The sequence below is a fragment of the Asparagus officinalis genome, chromosome 7, assembly GCF_001876935.1.
Source record: "Asparagus officinalis chromosome 7, Aspof.V1, whole genome shotgun sequence".
NCBI classification, from domain to species: Eukaryota; Viridiplantae; Streptophyta; class Magnoliopsida; order Asparagales; family Asparagaceae; genus Asparagus; species Asparagus officinalis.
In genome coordinates, this window is record NC_033800.1 from 122889830 (window position 1) to 122907353 (window position 17524).

Consider the following 17524-nt stretch of genomic DNA (forward strand, 5'->3'; position numbering starts at 1 on the left):
TGATGCTTATACTCCCTTCGTACAAAGATTGGAGTCGGCCACGTGGACTAGTTCTTATATAGTCAGGGCTCGACAGCTTCTATCCCGGGAAGATAATTACCGGGTTTTCTATTGTGCTCCTAACTTTGACGGAGCTGATGTGGAGGATGCCCGCTTCATGGACTTACTTTTTGAAGGCTCGTCTTCTTTGGAAGAGGGTACATTCAGCTGGCTTCTTATGATCAGGTTGGGCTACCTGGTCTATCGCTCGCGGGAGAAGTGCATAATCGAACCTTACATGCCTTCACGGTTCGCCAGACAGTTTGAGTATGACCAACTCTATGTTGGTAATCCTAACCCGACGTTAGCTCAGATTGGGAATTTGTATGAAGGAGCTCGTGCATGGTACTTCTTCTCCGCCAGGGGAACCCATGCGCAATTCACTTTACCCAACTCACCGCTCGGCTGTTCTACTGTTATGGATTTCTATCAGTGGTTTGCCGAAGCTTCTCAGATTCCGGAATATGACGTTTATACTTCATGTATAAACGAGATTCGGGAATTGTATCGTTCACGGAGCGGTTCTGCGAGTACTCGTCTACCAGGGATGGAAAAGTACCTATCTTGTGAACAGGAAGCGACCGGAGCCGTTGAAGCTCCTAAGGACTTATCCACCGTAGAACCTTCTGAAGAAGAGGTTCCTACGGGAATTAAAGGGGGAAAGCCAATTGATGATTCTCCCGAAGAAAGGACAACTGAGGAGATTCCTGCAGAAGAGCCCGTTCCTACACCTCGTTCTTTAAGATCGGGTAAGGAAGCTCTTTCTGCTGCTGAACAAGGTGAGTATGACAGGAGAATTCGCAAGCGGATACCTGTCATGGCCAAGAATTCCAAGAGGGCCAAAATAATGGGGGATGCGATGAAGTCTGCGCTCGTTGAGCGTTCTACTGACGGAGAGGACGAAATGCCCCAATCGATCCCCTCAGTTCCTGAAGACGATGGGGCTGAAGAGGGTCCTTCTTCTGAAGTTGCTCCAACACGTGTTCAGGATGATCATACGGATCCAATCTATCCAACTCTTCCTCCTCCACGCTCAGGAGCTCTGAAGAAATCAATTGATGAACTGGAACGTTGGATGCAAACAATTATTGGTATGATCAGTGTTGAGGGGGCTTCTCTTGAAGACTGTAAATCCATCTTGAGCCAATGTTTGGACGACATCAAGGCTAAAGGGGATGCATCCTGGACTGAGCACTGCCAAGGGGGAATCACTCTTTTGATGACAGAATTAGCAGTTTTCAGGGAGCTACAGCACACCAATCTAGACTTTGAAGTGGAGCCGGCTCTTTCCTTGGCGATAATCTCGAGGGTGCATCACCCAGGGACTCTTCGCAAGGACCTGTCTGATAAAAAGGCCCGCATATCAGCTTTAAGGAAGCGGCACTCTTCAACACATGCTAAAATCAAAGGTGTTGCTTCTGATATCCGCGGTATCGAAGAGACTATCGCTCGATTAGAGGCCGAATTGGACCAGAAGAAAGCCCAATTGGCCCACTATGAGGATGTCAGAAAAGAGCTTGAGCATCAAAGTGGCCAAATTTATACGGATTTTTGCCGTACGCTCCACGCGGCTGAGCGGATTCGCCAAGATATTGTTGCTGCCGCTCCTATTGAAGCAGAACTCAGAAAGGAGATCGAGAGACAAGTCCGAACGGCTCATCGGGAGAAACTTTCTGCCTTCAAGTCTAGGCTAAAAACCCTCAAGTTAATGAAGCCTGATGTTTAGCTCTTGACCTGTTCTAGGCTAAGGAATTTCGTATCATTTTCACTTTGTTTGTCATCATTTTGTGTTTAGATTAACAACATTAAATGAAAATGGTATCATTTTGCCCTTTATTGTCTCTTTTGCTGAAATCTGGCTCTAAACAATAGAGAATAATGCTAATACTATTGAAATTCTCTTTATCATTTATTAGAATAATTCCAGCAAATTACAGTCGTCAGAGGTGTAGTGTTAACATGACGAAATATAAAACAGAATTACACTATAAATGGGCAACCCCCAGCCTGATTTAGCTGGGGTTTAGGGGGCCGCATGATTTACGGGAAGTATCTCTTAAGGAACTTCCCATTAATTGGCATCATGAGCCTATCTCCTTCTTGGTTAATGAGGCGATATGCTCCGTTCGAATAGACTAATTCTATTACGAAGGGCCCTTCCCATTTAGGATTGAACTTCCCTTTGGTTTTGTGTGTCATCACCATGGGTCGTTTGTTGGCTAAAACTAAATCGCCCTTCTTGAAAATCCGTTCCTTAACCTTTTTGTTGTAGGCTTTGGAAATCCGGGCTTGATATAACTCGATCTATTGTTGAGCTTGAAGTCGTTTGTCGTCTAAGGCTTCAAGTTCTTGCAGACATCGTTGATGCTTTTCTTCTTCTGTTAGTCTAGTTGTGATAGTGACTCTTAGAGAAGGAATCTGGATTTCCAATGGCAATACAGCTTCGCAACCGTATACCAAATAAAAAGGTGTGGCTCTTGTAGAGGTCTTTACCGTAGTGCGGTAAGCCCACAGACATTCACCCAGTCTTTCATCCCAATCGCGCCAGCTTTTAGAAACAAACTTTTTGAGAAGCTTCACTATGGTTTTGTTAAAAGCTTCTGCAAGACCATTTGCTGGTGGATAATATGCCGTGGATGCAATACTTTGGATTCTAAATTTGTCACAGAATCTCTGAAACCCAAAGCTGACGAATTGTGTCCCGTTGTCGTGAACTATTCGCCTCGGGACTCCAAAATGGTAGACAACGTGATGCTTGATGAACTTGATTACGTTTGAAGTCTTGACTTCTTTCAACGGGATTGCCTCCGCCCATTTAGAGAAATAGTCGGTTACGGCTAGAATGAACCGGTGTCCCTTGGACGTCGGAGGGGAAATCGGTCCGACGATATCCATACCCCACATTTCGAATGGCCAAGTCGTCGATGTGGGTGTAAGTTTCCTGGTGCTTGGTGGATGAAATCCCCATGAATTTGGCACGCGTGACAACATTTAGCATAGTCAACCGCGTCTGAAAACATCTTCGGCCAATAATAGCCGATGCGTCGGAGGCGATCTCCTAATTTAGCTCCAGGCTGATGAGCTCCGCACATTCCGCCGTGAGCTTCCTTGAGGGCCTCTTTTGATTCATTCCGAGAGAGGCATCGAAGCAAAACTCCATCATGCGATTTACGATACAGGACTTGAGGGACTGCGTCGTAATAGAATCGGAGGGCCTTTCATTTGATAGAGGCCGCTTCCTTAGGATCTTCTGGAAGAATTCCGTATACGGCATAGTCGATGTACGGGAATCGCCAATCCCTGGATTCAAACTCCATAGAAGTTGTACAGACTTCTCCTGATAGTGTCTCGTCTGAGTTTTCTTCTGTAGGAATTTTAGAAAAGTATAGTTTCCGTCCCGCGACTGGAATCGTTGTTTCAGTCTTCGGTGGCAACGCTAATGAGGTTGCCAAGGAGGCTAGAGCATCTGCATAAGTATTATGAGCTCGTGGTATATATTCGATGAAGAAACCTTCGAACTTTTGAGCTTGCTCTAGCACTGCGAGGTAGTACGGGATCAAATCCTCATGACGAACTTCGTATTCTCCTCGGACCTGATTAACGATGAGTTGGGAGTCACCGTAAGCCTCAAGGTGTCGAACATTGAGTTCTTCAGCAAATTGCATTCCCAATAGCAGAGCATTATACTCGGCTACGTTGTTAATGCAAGGTTCAATTAAGGAGAATCCTCTAGGAATTACATGGCCGTTCGGAGAGATTAATACTACTCCTACTCCCGCGGTGATTGCTCCATGAGGATTTGCTCTGGATGCACCGTCGAAGAATAACTTCCACACTTGCGTAGCTTCTTGAGTAGCGCAAGCTTCGGCGACTTCGTCAGGTAATTCTTCATACAACTTAGATGCTCCCAATACTGGATGATCGGCTAAGAAGTCGGCCAGTGCTTGACCTTTGACCGCCTTTTGGGGCATGAACTGCATGTCGTACTACGACAAGAGAATGGCCCATTTTGCAAGTCGGCAATTCAGAGATGATGGTTTCGTCATCAGCACTCTCAAGGGATTCACCTTAGAGATGACCTGAATTGTCTGTCCGACTAGGTAATGTCGCATCTTTTGAATGGCGAATACCAAGGCGAGACATTCTTTTTTGACCGGATTATATCGGTGTTCGGCTCCCATCATAGTCCTGCTCAAGTAATAGATGGCTTGCTCTTGACCCTGATCGTTGTTCTGGGCCAACAAAGCTCCAAGGGAATGGTCCATAGCTCTCACATACAACAGGAATAGTTTTCCTGATATTGGGGCCACGAGAACTGGCGGCTGAGTGAGATATCTTTTAATCTCCTCAAAGGCTTTTTGACATTCTGCATTCCAAACAAAGGATACTCCTTTCTTCATGAGCTTGGAAAAAGGTTGGCAGCGCCCTGAAAGATTTGATATGAATCTTCGAATGTAGGCCAGTCTACCTTGCAAACCTCTGAGTTCTTTGAGATTCTTCGGAGGTGGCATGTCTTGGATGGCACGCACTTTCTCTGGATCGAGGGAGATTCCCTTGGAAGTAACGATAAATCCCAGGAATTTTCCACTTGAAACTCCGAGAAACGATTTCGTCGGATTCATCTTCAGCTGATGGGCTCGCATGATCTCGAACATTGTCTTCAGATCTGTGTCTTCAGATCTGCGAGATGATCATCTTTACATTGGCTCTTTACTACTATATCATCAACGTAGCATTCGATCTTCTTTCGAAGGTGTTCGTGAAAGATCGTGTTCATTGCACGTTGATAAGTTGCACCTGCATTCTTCAGGCCGAAGGGCATTACTGTGTAGCAATATACCCCCAGCGGTGTTCTAAAAGCAGTATGCTTTTTGTCGTCCGGGTGCATCTTGATCTGATTGTACCCGGAGAACCCGTCCATGAAAGACATTCTTTCATACCCGCAGGTGTTGTCAATCATAACATCCGTAATAGGAAGCGGGAATTCGTCTTTCGGACAAGCGGCATTGAGATCGTGGAAATCGATGCATATCCGGACCTTACCATTCTTTTTGGGAACTGGAACGATGTTGGCCACCCAGTCTGGGTGCTACTCTTCCCTAACAAAACCTGAGTCTATAAGCTTTTTAACTTCTGACTCAATTGATTCCATGATCTCTGGACGAAACCTGCGTTGTTGTTGTTTAACGGGTTTCGCGTCCGGATCAATGTTGAGACGGTGCATGGCAACCTTCGGGTCAAGGCCAGGCATATCTTCATAGTTCCAAGTGAAAACATCTATATATTCTCGGATGAGAGATATAAGGTCCTCTTTTTCAGATGATGACAAGTCTTCAGCTATGAATATGGGCTTAGGATCATGTTCATCTCCCATGTTGACCTGGATCACTTTATCTTCAGTGGGTGGTTCGCGTTGTTCGAATCACATATCCCACAAGATATTGAGACGTTTGATCCAAGGATCATTGGTCGATTCCATCAATTCCTCGTCACCCCCTGCGTCTTCATCTGGATAACTAGTTGAAACCATGTTCACAGTCAGGTTTTTAAAGAAAGGTCCAACACTGACGTCGGACTCGTATGAAGGTGTTCCAGATGAATGGTCGTGACGCAGGTAATTACTGATTTCGTTTTCCGAAGCAGGGGGAGGTGTAACGTAACCCACTCCTCTTCCGGTTTTTTGATAATAATCCAGAGGTTTTCCTTCAGGAGTGAGAGACATTCGGATCGGGGTTCGTCTTCCTTTCCCGAAGTTCAAGCCCTGTTTCTCATTAAAGTTATACCCCATTCGGTTCATTAAGTATATAGAATTGGGTTCGTGGTAATGGAATTGGGGAACTCCGTCGTCTTCCTCTGAACTTGCTCGTTTGAGTTGTTCGGGTTTGACTTTACCAAAACAGATTGGCTTCTGCCCTTTCCTTTTGGATGAGACTTTGAAGAAAGCCTTCTGTGCGTCCTCCACTTCTTCATCTGAAGCGAAGGATGGCTGAATTGGCAAGGTGAGTGACGCCTCTGTGCACAGTACGTGCCATGGGTTGGTACCTGCACTAGAATCATTCTCTATTTGTTCTTTTTTAGGAGAAACATCAGACAAGTACGCTAAAATGAAATCTTCATTAATGCACCACTCGCCCCCACTCGGTACATCATTATTACTCTCACCTTGACCCATTACATCAAAATTTAATTCCCAAGGACAATCTTCATTAGGATCTGGCTCGATGTCAGCCTCATTACCGCTGTCTACATCTTCTTTCTCTTGGGATTCCAGATAGAAGACGGAGTCGGTATGGAAGTTTTCCACCCCTCGGAAGGGGTATTTTTCTGCAATCAAAGTTCGGACTTCGCCCTCGTCATTGGCGTACTTCATGACCTGGTGCAAAGTAGATGGGACAATGCGATTTGCATGTATCCATGGTCGTCCTAGCAAAAGATTGTAGGACGTGTCCGCATCTATGATGTAGCATGCTACTTCAGACTTAAGATCTCCGATCTGACATCTGAGCTTGATCTTTCCCAGGGGTCGGGTGCTGTTTGCATTGAACCCGAAAATAGTAGTCTGGGTGGTGTGCAATCGGTGCATAGGAATCCCTAAGACCTGCATGACCCTGTAAGGCATGATGCTGAGCGCTGAGCATGGGTCAACCTGAACACGACTGATTTCAGAGGATCCAATATACCCTGTGTAGTATAGTGGTCGGTCATGTTCGTGTTTGACCTGCATGTCTTCCTGCGTGAATGATATGCATGGTAGACTTCACGCTGCTTGTAGGCATTGCAGACAAAGTTGATTTTCAGAGGCTTCGGGAGTCGGAGTTACTTGAGTAATGAAGCACTCCGTATTCTTCAAAGCTTCAATTAGAGCTTCCTTGGTGGATTTGGACAACCTTAGTAGCTCATATAGCGTAATTCTGGCCGGTATGTTGGCCAACTGCGCCATGACGTTGAATTGGAAGGGAGCGCTCGACTCTCCAGATTCTTGGTGGAGATTTCTGTTGAATCGGAGCTCCTTTTGTTTTCCTTTGTCCACTGGCTTTTTCGGGGCAGAACTCCCAGCGTCTTGGGGCTGCTCTTCAACTTCTGGAGCGTTCTGGCCGTAATCCCTCAGGTAAGCTTTTCCTGACCGAGTGCCAGGGTTGTCTCCTGGGTATGCTGCCAGGGCAATCCTCTCCTCTTCTGAATCAGTAAGAGGTTTGAGGTGGTCATCATTCTCAGCAATGGAGGGGCTAATCATGTTGGAAGACTTAGCCTTACCTCCCTTCTTTTTGGACGAGGTGCTTGTCCATTGTTGATCTCTTAGTAGATCAGGGTGGACCCACATGATTTCCCCTTTCTGGGTAGTGAGGGGCACTAATCCCCTGTCTTTCTGACTATGCGGGTCAACATTCTTCAGGTGCATCTCTCCCTTGCGAATGGGGACGACGCCGTTCGCAGTTACCACCGGGGGAAAGTCACCGAATTGGACCGCTATCATATTAGTTGATACGGTCTTCTGCTCCGGCTTCAAGGTGAGTACATTAGCATTCACCAAATTTTGCAAGATGTCTTTGAAGACATAGCACTTTTTGGTCGGATGTCCAAGGAATCTGTGATAACGACAATAGTTGGGGCCATCCACTTTCCCTGCTTCATCCGGCTTTCTGATCTCAGGTAATTGCAGCTTGTTGTTCTTTCGAAGCAATTGGAATAATGTATCCACGTGCTCCTCTTTGAACGAATACTGCTTGGGCGCTCTTTGCTGATTTGGCGCCTTGCCTTGCTTATTCGGCGGTGGTACTCGCGTGTAGTCGGCTGCCAAAGTCTCCTTTCCCTTAGACCGCTGGGCATTTTGCTGATTGCGTTGCTGCTGCGGCTTGGGTTGTGGCACTTCTTCAGCTTTGACTCGCGCCACTATCTCTTCAACTTGTTCTCCTTGTGAAACTAGTTATCTCCAGGAGCGACATTCTGCCACCCCCATTTGAGCAAGGAGCTGGGTCTGCAGGTTGTGCCTGCAAGTTTCAACCAGAGTTGATTGGGTCATACCTGAGGGGCATCGTAATGCCATGCTGCGGAATCTCTCCACATAGGTTTTGATGGACTCTCCTTTCCTTTGCTTAGTGGCAAGAAGAGTTGGGACCGAGACCTCCGTGTCGTCCTCAAAGAATCTGGCCAAGAATAGCCTTTCCAGGTCTACCCATTTCTGGATAGATCCAGCAGGCAGCTTCATGAACCATTCGAAAGCGACACCTTTAAGAGTGCCGATAAACAAGCGCGTCAGGATGGCGTCGTTTGCTACCACATCCCCAGTTTGGGACTTGAAGTAGTAGATGTGCTGATTTGGCGACCCTGTGCCATCAAACGGTTGTAAGGTAGGGGACTTAAATTTCGGTAGGTAGGGAGCTGTATCCCACTCAGCAGGGTAAGGCCGCACTACTCCCTCTTCGCGGAGCTCGCTTCGGTTGGCAATTGCGTTGAGGCGAGCTTCCAGTTCATCCACCTTGGTAGATTGAGGGTGCCGTTCTTTCTCCATCTCTCTCTCACCTTCGGAAGAGGATCCTAGGTGGTGAGTCTCACGATCCGAATGTTCGGTCGCTTTTTATTTTCCCTTTGAAGTAGTCCCCCGGGAAGATTCAGGTTTTTGGCCTTTTTCGGTAAGGAGCTGGGCCAACATATCCTTTAACTGGAGAAGTGTCTCCTGCTGTGCCTGGAGCATGACATGATGTTCATCCACTCTTTTGGCTATGTCTTCATGGTTCCCTGTCGTGTAAGCGGAGACCTCCCGTACTCCGACAGAGCTTGAAGATTGAGATTCGGCTATTGCCGAATGTTCATCACTTGTTGCAATGCCCTTGGCTAACTTTTGATAGTTAACCGGACGAATAGCTCCTATCCGAGTCCGAGTATTCTGATATACTCCTTCGAACTGGTCACAAATTTCTCGGACAGTCGGGGGATGACTCTCTTACGACTCATCGGAGTCAGTATGCGAAGCTTTCCCTCGGCCAACCATATTGATAGTGACCTGAGGGTATTCCGCTTCAGCTGTCTTCTTTCTGTAGCGGCGTTGTCATTTGGCAGGCCTAACGACGTTCGTCAACCTGTCGAATACGGACTGTCGTGGTGTGGTTGCACAACAAGGGTATTCTGACAGGACTGCTGAAATCAGCCTCTCACATTGACATGAGTGAGCTGCTTGTATTGTTGGTTTTCCTCTCGACAGCAATTCCCGCAGGTCAGAAACTTGGGAGGAAACTTTCCCCGGGCTTGGAGGCGGAGATGGAACCCCCTGCCCTTGGGTAGGTGAAATTGGTTCTTGTTGAACGTGGATTTTGAAGCCACGCTGATCCTTCTGAACCAGGCGGACCTCTTGAAGATCGCGTTCTTGAAGGATAACGCGAGGGTCGCGTTTAGCTTTGAAAACATTAGGCCGAGGCCTACGTTTAAATGATGAATCTGACCCTTGAGGGTCATGTTTAGGTTGAACGCGCCCCTGAGGGTCGCGTTTATGTTGAACGCGCCCCTGAGGGTCGCGTTTAGCTTGAACGCTCCCCTGAAGGTTGCGTTTAATTGGTGAAACAGACTCCTGAGAGTCATGTTCTATTGGAACGCACCCCTGGGGGTCGCGTTTGGTTTTGGCAGCTCCCTTCTGAGGGCTGCGTTTTGAAGAAACAACGCGCCATTCAGGGTCGCGTTTCAGCTGTATAAGCCGAGGCTCATAGTTGGGCTCGTTGCCACGAAGTGAGCGTTCTCCTTTGGGAACGCTGGGCTCGGTTGGATTTTCAGAAACGCGATCTTCGCGTTGGGCCAACAGTCGGCTTTCACGTAGATGTGCTCGTCGTATGGATCTTCTCCGTCGGCGAGCGGCGTTCTTCTTGGCTTGTTTCAAAGCCTTAGCAGCAGCGTCATTGATGCTTATGGAACTCGTTTCCTCCAGAGGCCGTTTGTGGCCTGAAGAACGTCTTGCTGACGCGGATATGCGATCTTCCGCCAGCAGAGCCAGTTTGAGTTCTTGGCCGAAGGAGAGGGCTTTCTTCGGCACTTCGACAACAGAATTGACCTTCTTGGAGGTCTCGCGGACATCGTGCTTAGCCTTGGGGCTAAGCGATCCTGAGGATAAGGCTTCCTCGTACTTAGCTTGATCAAACTCTACAACGAGAGTTTCTACTGTCATTCCCATGAGGTGGACGTCGGACTGCGCCACCACTTCTTCGTCGGAAAAGCTCATCCCCAGCAGAGTCGCCATCTTTTGTATGTAGGAAAAATTACAATTAAAAGAATAAAGAAAATTGACTTGTATTTCTTTGATTCCGATTACAACTTGATTACAAAAGAGAAGAGAACGAATTTGATTCTCTCCTTTGTTTAAAGCTGGGTTCTTCTCGGTAGAGATGGAATGCCTCATTCGATTGCTCGCGTCGAATTTGCTCTCCGTTGACGATCCGACCGTCTCTTATCTCGTGGGAATGATGAACTTCTGTGGAAAATTTGATGTTTAACTCTGAATGAGTTTAAGAACTCTGAACGAGTTAGAACTCTGAACGAGTTAGAACTCTGTGAATAGAGTTGTTAGAACCAAAAATTCGGTTAATGATCAAGCTGTTATTCTGTTGTAGAAGAATCCTCCCAGATTTGATCTTCTGAGTGTGATTCAAAAATCCTATCTCCAAGGATTTCGCTGCTGCTATTGAATCGCCGAAACCTGAGGTTGGGTGTTAGCTGCACATCATTGAACGCGAGGGTCGCTCGCGTTTTGGCTTGTTGCCTGCTTGGAAACGCGGGGGTCGGTGTTGGTTGGACCCCTACGAACGCGAGGGTCGCTCACGTTCAGCTTGTATCTTGGAGACGCGGGGTGGCTTGGAAACGCGAGGGTCGCCTGCACTTCCCAAGTTGTAACGCGGGGATGACATCCGCGTTTCAGAAGGAGCTTTTTGACTTGTAACTTCTTCTGTGAAGCGTTGCGAGGACCGTTGTTCAGTAATCCTGGCTTTAGCTGTTGTAGGGTATGAAAGTCGTCAGATTGTAACTTTCACCGTAGATTGTGAAGACTGCTGAATAGAGTTTTCATCAGTTGTCGGAAGTATCGTTGGATTGTAACTCTTCTCGATCTATGTGAGAAGTCCTCTATTTGCCGCTTTCGATTGTCGACCCGAAAGCTATTTGATTGTAGCTTTCATTGTGAGAGCTTGACGGGAATCAACATCCATAGTGTCTTTAGATGAATATTTGCCCACAGCTCTCTACCAAGCAACTCACCAACTTTCAATTATCGGCGCGAAAGCTATTTGATTGTAGCTTTCGTTGTAGGAACTTGACGGGAATCAACATTCATAGTGTCTTTAGATGGATATTTGCCTACAGCTCTTTACCAAGCAACTCACCAACTAAGTCCAACCTTTCATTTCTAAAATCATTACACTGCTCATCAGCATCTCCAATAATTGCTAATATAATATTAGTCGTGCTGTTGTCGTAGCCATCAAGATCAATCATCTCAGAAATGAGGTCGTGTTTGTGGTGATTGTGGAGTTGCGGATGCAGTGATCAGAAAGTCGTCTGATTGTGACTTCCCTTGTCGGAGCTTGATAGGGGTCAGCTATTCATTGTGATTTTTAGACAGCCTACACCTCCCCCTCCAAAGTTTTCGAAAATTCGCGGTTGACTGGGACGAATTTTCAAAATACTTTGGATCCCAAAATTTAGTGGATTGATTGCTCCCTCCGTCTGATCGAGCCAGATGATTTCACCGTTGTTGGTTGTAATCTATCTGTACTCCTCCAATAGACTCCCAGTGGAGTCGTTTGTTTCTTCCCGGCTTTGGTCGCCTTGACGATTGCTGTTAGGATTGGAACGCGTGGGTGAGCCCAGCGTTGGGAAATTTGAACGCGAAGGTGGGCATCGCGTTTGGAAGCTCAAACAACTCGAACGCGAGGGTCGAGTTTGGGCGGGCTGATGGCCTCGAATCCCGTCCGTTACGATTTGACAGCTCATAGCTGTCTATAAATAGACCGCTAGAGGTCAAATCAAGAGTCATTCGACTCTTCTTGAAACTTTAACGAAAAAATTTCGTTCTCATCTCCGACGAACACTGCTCATCTCCTCCGACGAGATTCTATGGCGCCCAAGAAACCAGTTGCTTCCAAATCTGATGCCGATGCGGCTCGAGGATCTGCCTCATCAGCGCCGGCCGGCGGCGCTGCCGCTCAGGCGAACGTGCGCCCCAACTCCCTTTAATTGGCGGTGAGTACGACCTCCGTGGTCATTAAACTTGCTTCGGCGAGTTCTGATCTTGAGATCAACGAGGAAACTCGTTTCAATAACGCGGGGCTGGACTCCGTCGTTTGGTATTTTTGACGAGGGGTTCAATCTCCGCGTCTCAGATTTTTGACGCGGGGGTCGACCTGCGCGTCTGAGATTTTTGACGCGGGGTTCGACCTTCGCGTCCAAGCTTATCTGACGCGGGGTTCAACCTTCGCGTCCAAGTTTATCTGACACGGGGTTCGACCCTCGCGTCTGAACTTATCTGACGCGGGGTTCGACCCTCGCGTCAGAACTTATCTGACGCGGGGTTCGACCCTCGCGTCTGAGTTTTGCTTTTGAGTTGTCTAACTTTTTCTTCCTTTTGCAGTGCGCCATACCAGTGGACCTCTTCTTTTTCGCCACCATTTTGGACATGAAGGTGGTGCGGACATGAACATGGCCTTCAGCTCACGCCAAGAACAGTCCCGCTGTATGTTTGTTCGTTTCTTTAATTTTTTTTTTTTACAAATCGATGATTTCAGCTCTTTTGCCGACGGCTCTCTTGACTCCAGCGGTCATCATCGAAAGTTGATGCCAGGGGATGTGCTGAAAAGGCATGGGTCAAATTAACATTTTGTTTCGCTAAAAGATGAGAAACGCCAGAAACGTGTTGATTAGCATGCCAACAAAACAAGGCATCATCATCTTCATTATTCGGTCCAGTACTCATCAACATAATGTTTAATGCTTGCGGGGCAACTTGTAGAAAACCTCTGTCGCTACAAATATATTGCATAATGCATTATACGTGATGAGAGATCAAGAGAATCCAAATAAACCATTTAGATATTAGTTCTCAATTTTTCAATAACTCCGTTTTAGTTCCTAAAATCTCAATTATGCCTCATTAGTCCCTCATATCCTAAGGAGTCCTGCAATTTGGTCCCCCGATAGATCAAAATACTCCTCAGTTATGACTTTTCTCTTAAACCCCATCTTATTAAAAGTAAAATGTTATTTGCAGTTTAGTACTATAAAGTTTACACCTTTTTACCTTTAATACTCCAAAGTTTTTGCCACTGTGATACTTTAAAGGTTACATCTTTCTTTTTTTTTTACTTTTTATACGTCATGGTTTTATAATAACGCTTTTTGTTATGACAAAAGTTTATAACATTTTTACTTTTGTTGATGTTAAGTGATCATACAGTCAATTATAATGATGAGGGGATGAGGTTGATGAGGGGCAGCTTGCTTCCCCAAATATCCGGTTTTGAGTTTAGTAGCTTGAGCCTGCACATATAACAGTTCGTAAGAGAACGGGACTTGGTTCCCCCGTGGTTGCTCCGACGATCAAGTCAGCTGGTGAACTTGAGTGGGAAAAATGAAGAACTGTGTAAGTTCCTTAGTGTAGAGTTTAGATCAGAGATTAGATCCCAGAAGATCCAAATCGAATCCCCTGAATGTTAGAATAGTACATCAATTTATACTGATAGTATAAGGGCGGAATTGTCACTTCGGTCGAGCACAGGATGGCGATGAAGAAGTATGGGCTGGCAGCTACGTTAGCACCTACTTACATGTGTCACTCGGCGAGTGAAGGAAAAATCACCTTAGCATTAAATGTGAAAGTGATCTGGGGCATAACAGTGCCGACGTGGTTCGATGAGTCATGACGACTATTGGGGCCAAAGGCATGATAGTGCATGCAAAGCATTAAATGCGATGCTGACACGTTATCAGTGGGAGTGACTCGAGGTCGAAGTCATCCTCTAACTTGGACGAAAAGTAACGCCTCTTGAGTCGACCTCGCAAGGGGTCGAATAACTGGTCGAGTGGGCTCGTAGCGAGTCGTCTTCGGCAAGAGGACCGACAAGTACCGCCCTTCGAGTCGTCCTAAGAGGATGTCGACTCGACGGGTCGGCTAAGTCGAGATCCTTGGTAGTTTTTGCCGCTGATCTAATTGGAGCATTGCATGTAGAAGTACACATGTCCATTGCTGACAAAGGGATGCACTTTGGCGATTAGAACTTTCATATTTCAATGTTTTGTTTTTGGCACTTTGATACCCCAAACTTTAAGGTACCAAATTAAAAAATATGTAAAATCTAAGGTACTAAAGTTAAAAGAATATGACCCGCCGGCCTAGTGCTTAGGGCCTTAATTCAAATGGCTAAGGGTCGATCTGTGTCTATGGCATATGCATAATACTAATTTATTACTCATTAGGCCCTTTGAGTTTGGACTGAGAAAGGGGGCCCCTAAGAAGGACGGCTCTAGAAACCAGGGTTTACTTGGCTGGTAATAAGTCAATGTTCCTCACACAAAAAAAAAAGAAAAAAATGTGGAATCTTTTGGATTAAAAGTTAAAAAATGTGTAAAATCTTGGAGTAACAAAGTCCCAAAAAAATTTGCGTATCAAAGTTATAAAAAGGTGTGAAGTTTGGGATTATCAAAGCTTGAAAATGTATAAACTTTAGAGTGTCAAATTGCAAATAACTCTTAAAAACATTAACTGATGGTATTTTGATCATTGAGGGACCAAATTGCAATAACACTAGGATCTGAGGGACTAGTGAGCAATTTCATAGATTTTAGGATGCTAATATGTAATAATTAAAGATCTGAAGGACTAATATCTAAATAGCCCCTCTTTTCATTAGATCTGTTTTCTGAAAAATTAGAAGTATGCCTATTGGTTTGTCACGCAACCATGAGAAAATGTATATAGAATACGGTTTTTTTTTTTTTTGGCCTCATACTTTAGAAGGTAGCTATGAACTGATGAATTCAGCTTTAAGAAAGAAGCACACGCAATTAGCATCTTTCGCATTCATGAAACAGAAACCAGCCCAATGGATTATTGATTAAATTAAGAAGCTCAGCATATCTACTGCCAGTTTGCCATGTGAGATTTTCAAGTCATTAGCGCGAGCTCTTCCTTGATTTTAAATGTAATAATAGGAAATTAGGTAAAAGTGGCATCATCCACAGTTAGTCGAATAAAAAAAAACAGGTGCTTATTTTGAATGCCAAACTTTTATTTTTCTGTTGGGTATCTAGAGAATTTCTGCAGATTTTGAGCTCCATTCATATTACAACTCCAACAACAATAATAATATAACTGTAAGGAAATGAGTCCGTACAAAATGGAAGCTACAAAGTTTTGAGTATATGTATGTTATATACCGTTGGTCTACGCCTGAAAAGGTTAAATGACACTTAAATACTCTAATGTTTTATTATCATTATACTTTTTTTTTGATCGGAAAATAGGGGCTAAACCCCGTTCATTAAAAACCAAAAGTCCAAAAGATTGTTTAGTTACAAAAGCTTAGACACGAACTGTGTCCAAAATGTTGGAATTTAGAAAATAAAATTTCTACTAGTAGTGATGTATAACTTTCTTCTTCTAAAGATCCGTGAAGATGAAGAGAGGGCCTTGCCGTCATTCACCGTTGACATAGATTTTTAGAAGAACCAAAGCCAGCCATACATGTGCATAGTAGAAATTGAACTTTCTAAAAACAACATAAGAAAGATAAAAGAACAGATATATACACAACCGAAAAACTATAAAATTGATGACCAAAAAAGTCCACCGTCTTCAAACACTTGCTCGAGGTAGAGGAAATTCTTCAAGCCTAGCAGAGAGTTCCCTTGCCGCAACACCTCTTCCATTGTCTGACCAATCATACAAGCCATAAATCGTATGATTAATAATCTTCTTGCAAGAAAAAATAGTTTTGTCAAATATTGCTTTATTCCTACTGATCCAAATATATGATAAAAAGCTGCGCCAAATATAACCAACTCTCCCATGAAGCTTATTAACAGTTAGTAAAAGATCTTCAAAAGATGATGGCCATATGAAAGGGAGATAATAATTTTTGAAATGTGTCCAAACTTGTGCAGATAATGAGCAGGAGAAAAACAAATGATCCCTATTTTCTTGATGAGAGCTACAAAAGATACACACTGGATCTCCTACCCAACCTTTTAGCAAGATGTTATCCTTTGTGTGAAGTTTATTGTTGCATAAAAGCCAGATAAAGAAATTGATTTTAGATGGTATTGTATTCTTCCAGATAACTTTAAAATGGGGTGATAGAGAGCCTCTCTGGATGAGGAACTGATAGAAAGTTTTAACTGTGAAAGTACCAGATCTAGTAAGCAACCATACAGGATTATCAGATTGAGAACAAATTTGGAAAGTCCTCAAAAAGTTCAAGAGATCAGCTTTGTCAGATTGAGAACAAATAGAAATGCATCTCCGCAACAGAGGTCGCCAATGCCAAGTGGAGTCTTTCAGAAAAGCTTGACTGCAGATAGGAACATTTGAAGAGAAAGCTAGATTATATAAAGAAGGGTAGAGGCTTGCCAATGTGTTAGACCCTGTACATTTGTCTTTCCAAAAGCGAATCTTATTACCTGCACCAAGAGACCATGAGATGTTATGTAGAAACTCATCCCTAAAAGATATGATTGCATTCCAGAAGGATGAGTATGATGGTGTTGTGTGAATCATTTGAATTGATGGACCCCTGTTGCAATACAGTTGACGAAGGAAGCCTCCAGTGTTGGAATGTTGATCAAGACACTTCCAGAGCCACTTTGATAACAGGGCATTGTTGAATACACGTATGTCCTTTACTCCTAAGCCTCCCTCTAATTTGCTTAAACAGACTTTTCTCCAGTTAACTAAGCATTTGAAGCCACTAACTTTATCAGCTCCCGTCCATAGGAATCCTTTCCTAATTTTATCAATATTTTTGATGACCCAATTTGGTAATCTGTAGAAAGACATGTAGTATAACGGAATTGAAGTAAGCACTGAGTTTAAAAGGACTAATTTCCCTCCATATGACAAGAAATTCCTCTTCCAAGATGCAAGCTTCTTATGGAGATTGTCAAAGATAGGTTGCCAATCAGATTTTGTCAGCTTGCCATATTTCAGAGGCATACCTAAATATTTAATAGGAAGAGAGTCTGCTTTGCAACCAAGGGAATTAGATAAAAGATGTTTTTTCATAGCTATTTTTCCAAAGTAAACAAGGGAAGATTTGGAATAATTAATTGCCAATCCTGAGACTTCCTCAAAAAAATAAAGAATCATTTTCAGCACAGAAATGTCCTTAGAAGAACTCTTGACAAATAGGAGTGTATCATCTGCAAATTGTAGGATTCTCAACTGATTGAGAGGTGGCTTAATACCAAGATTAGATATATACGATTCCATCTTCAACATTGTTATGTATCATCTTGTGCA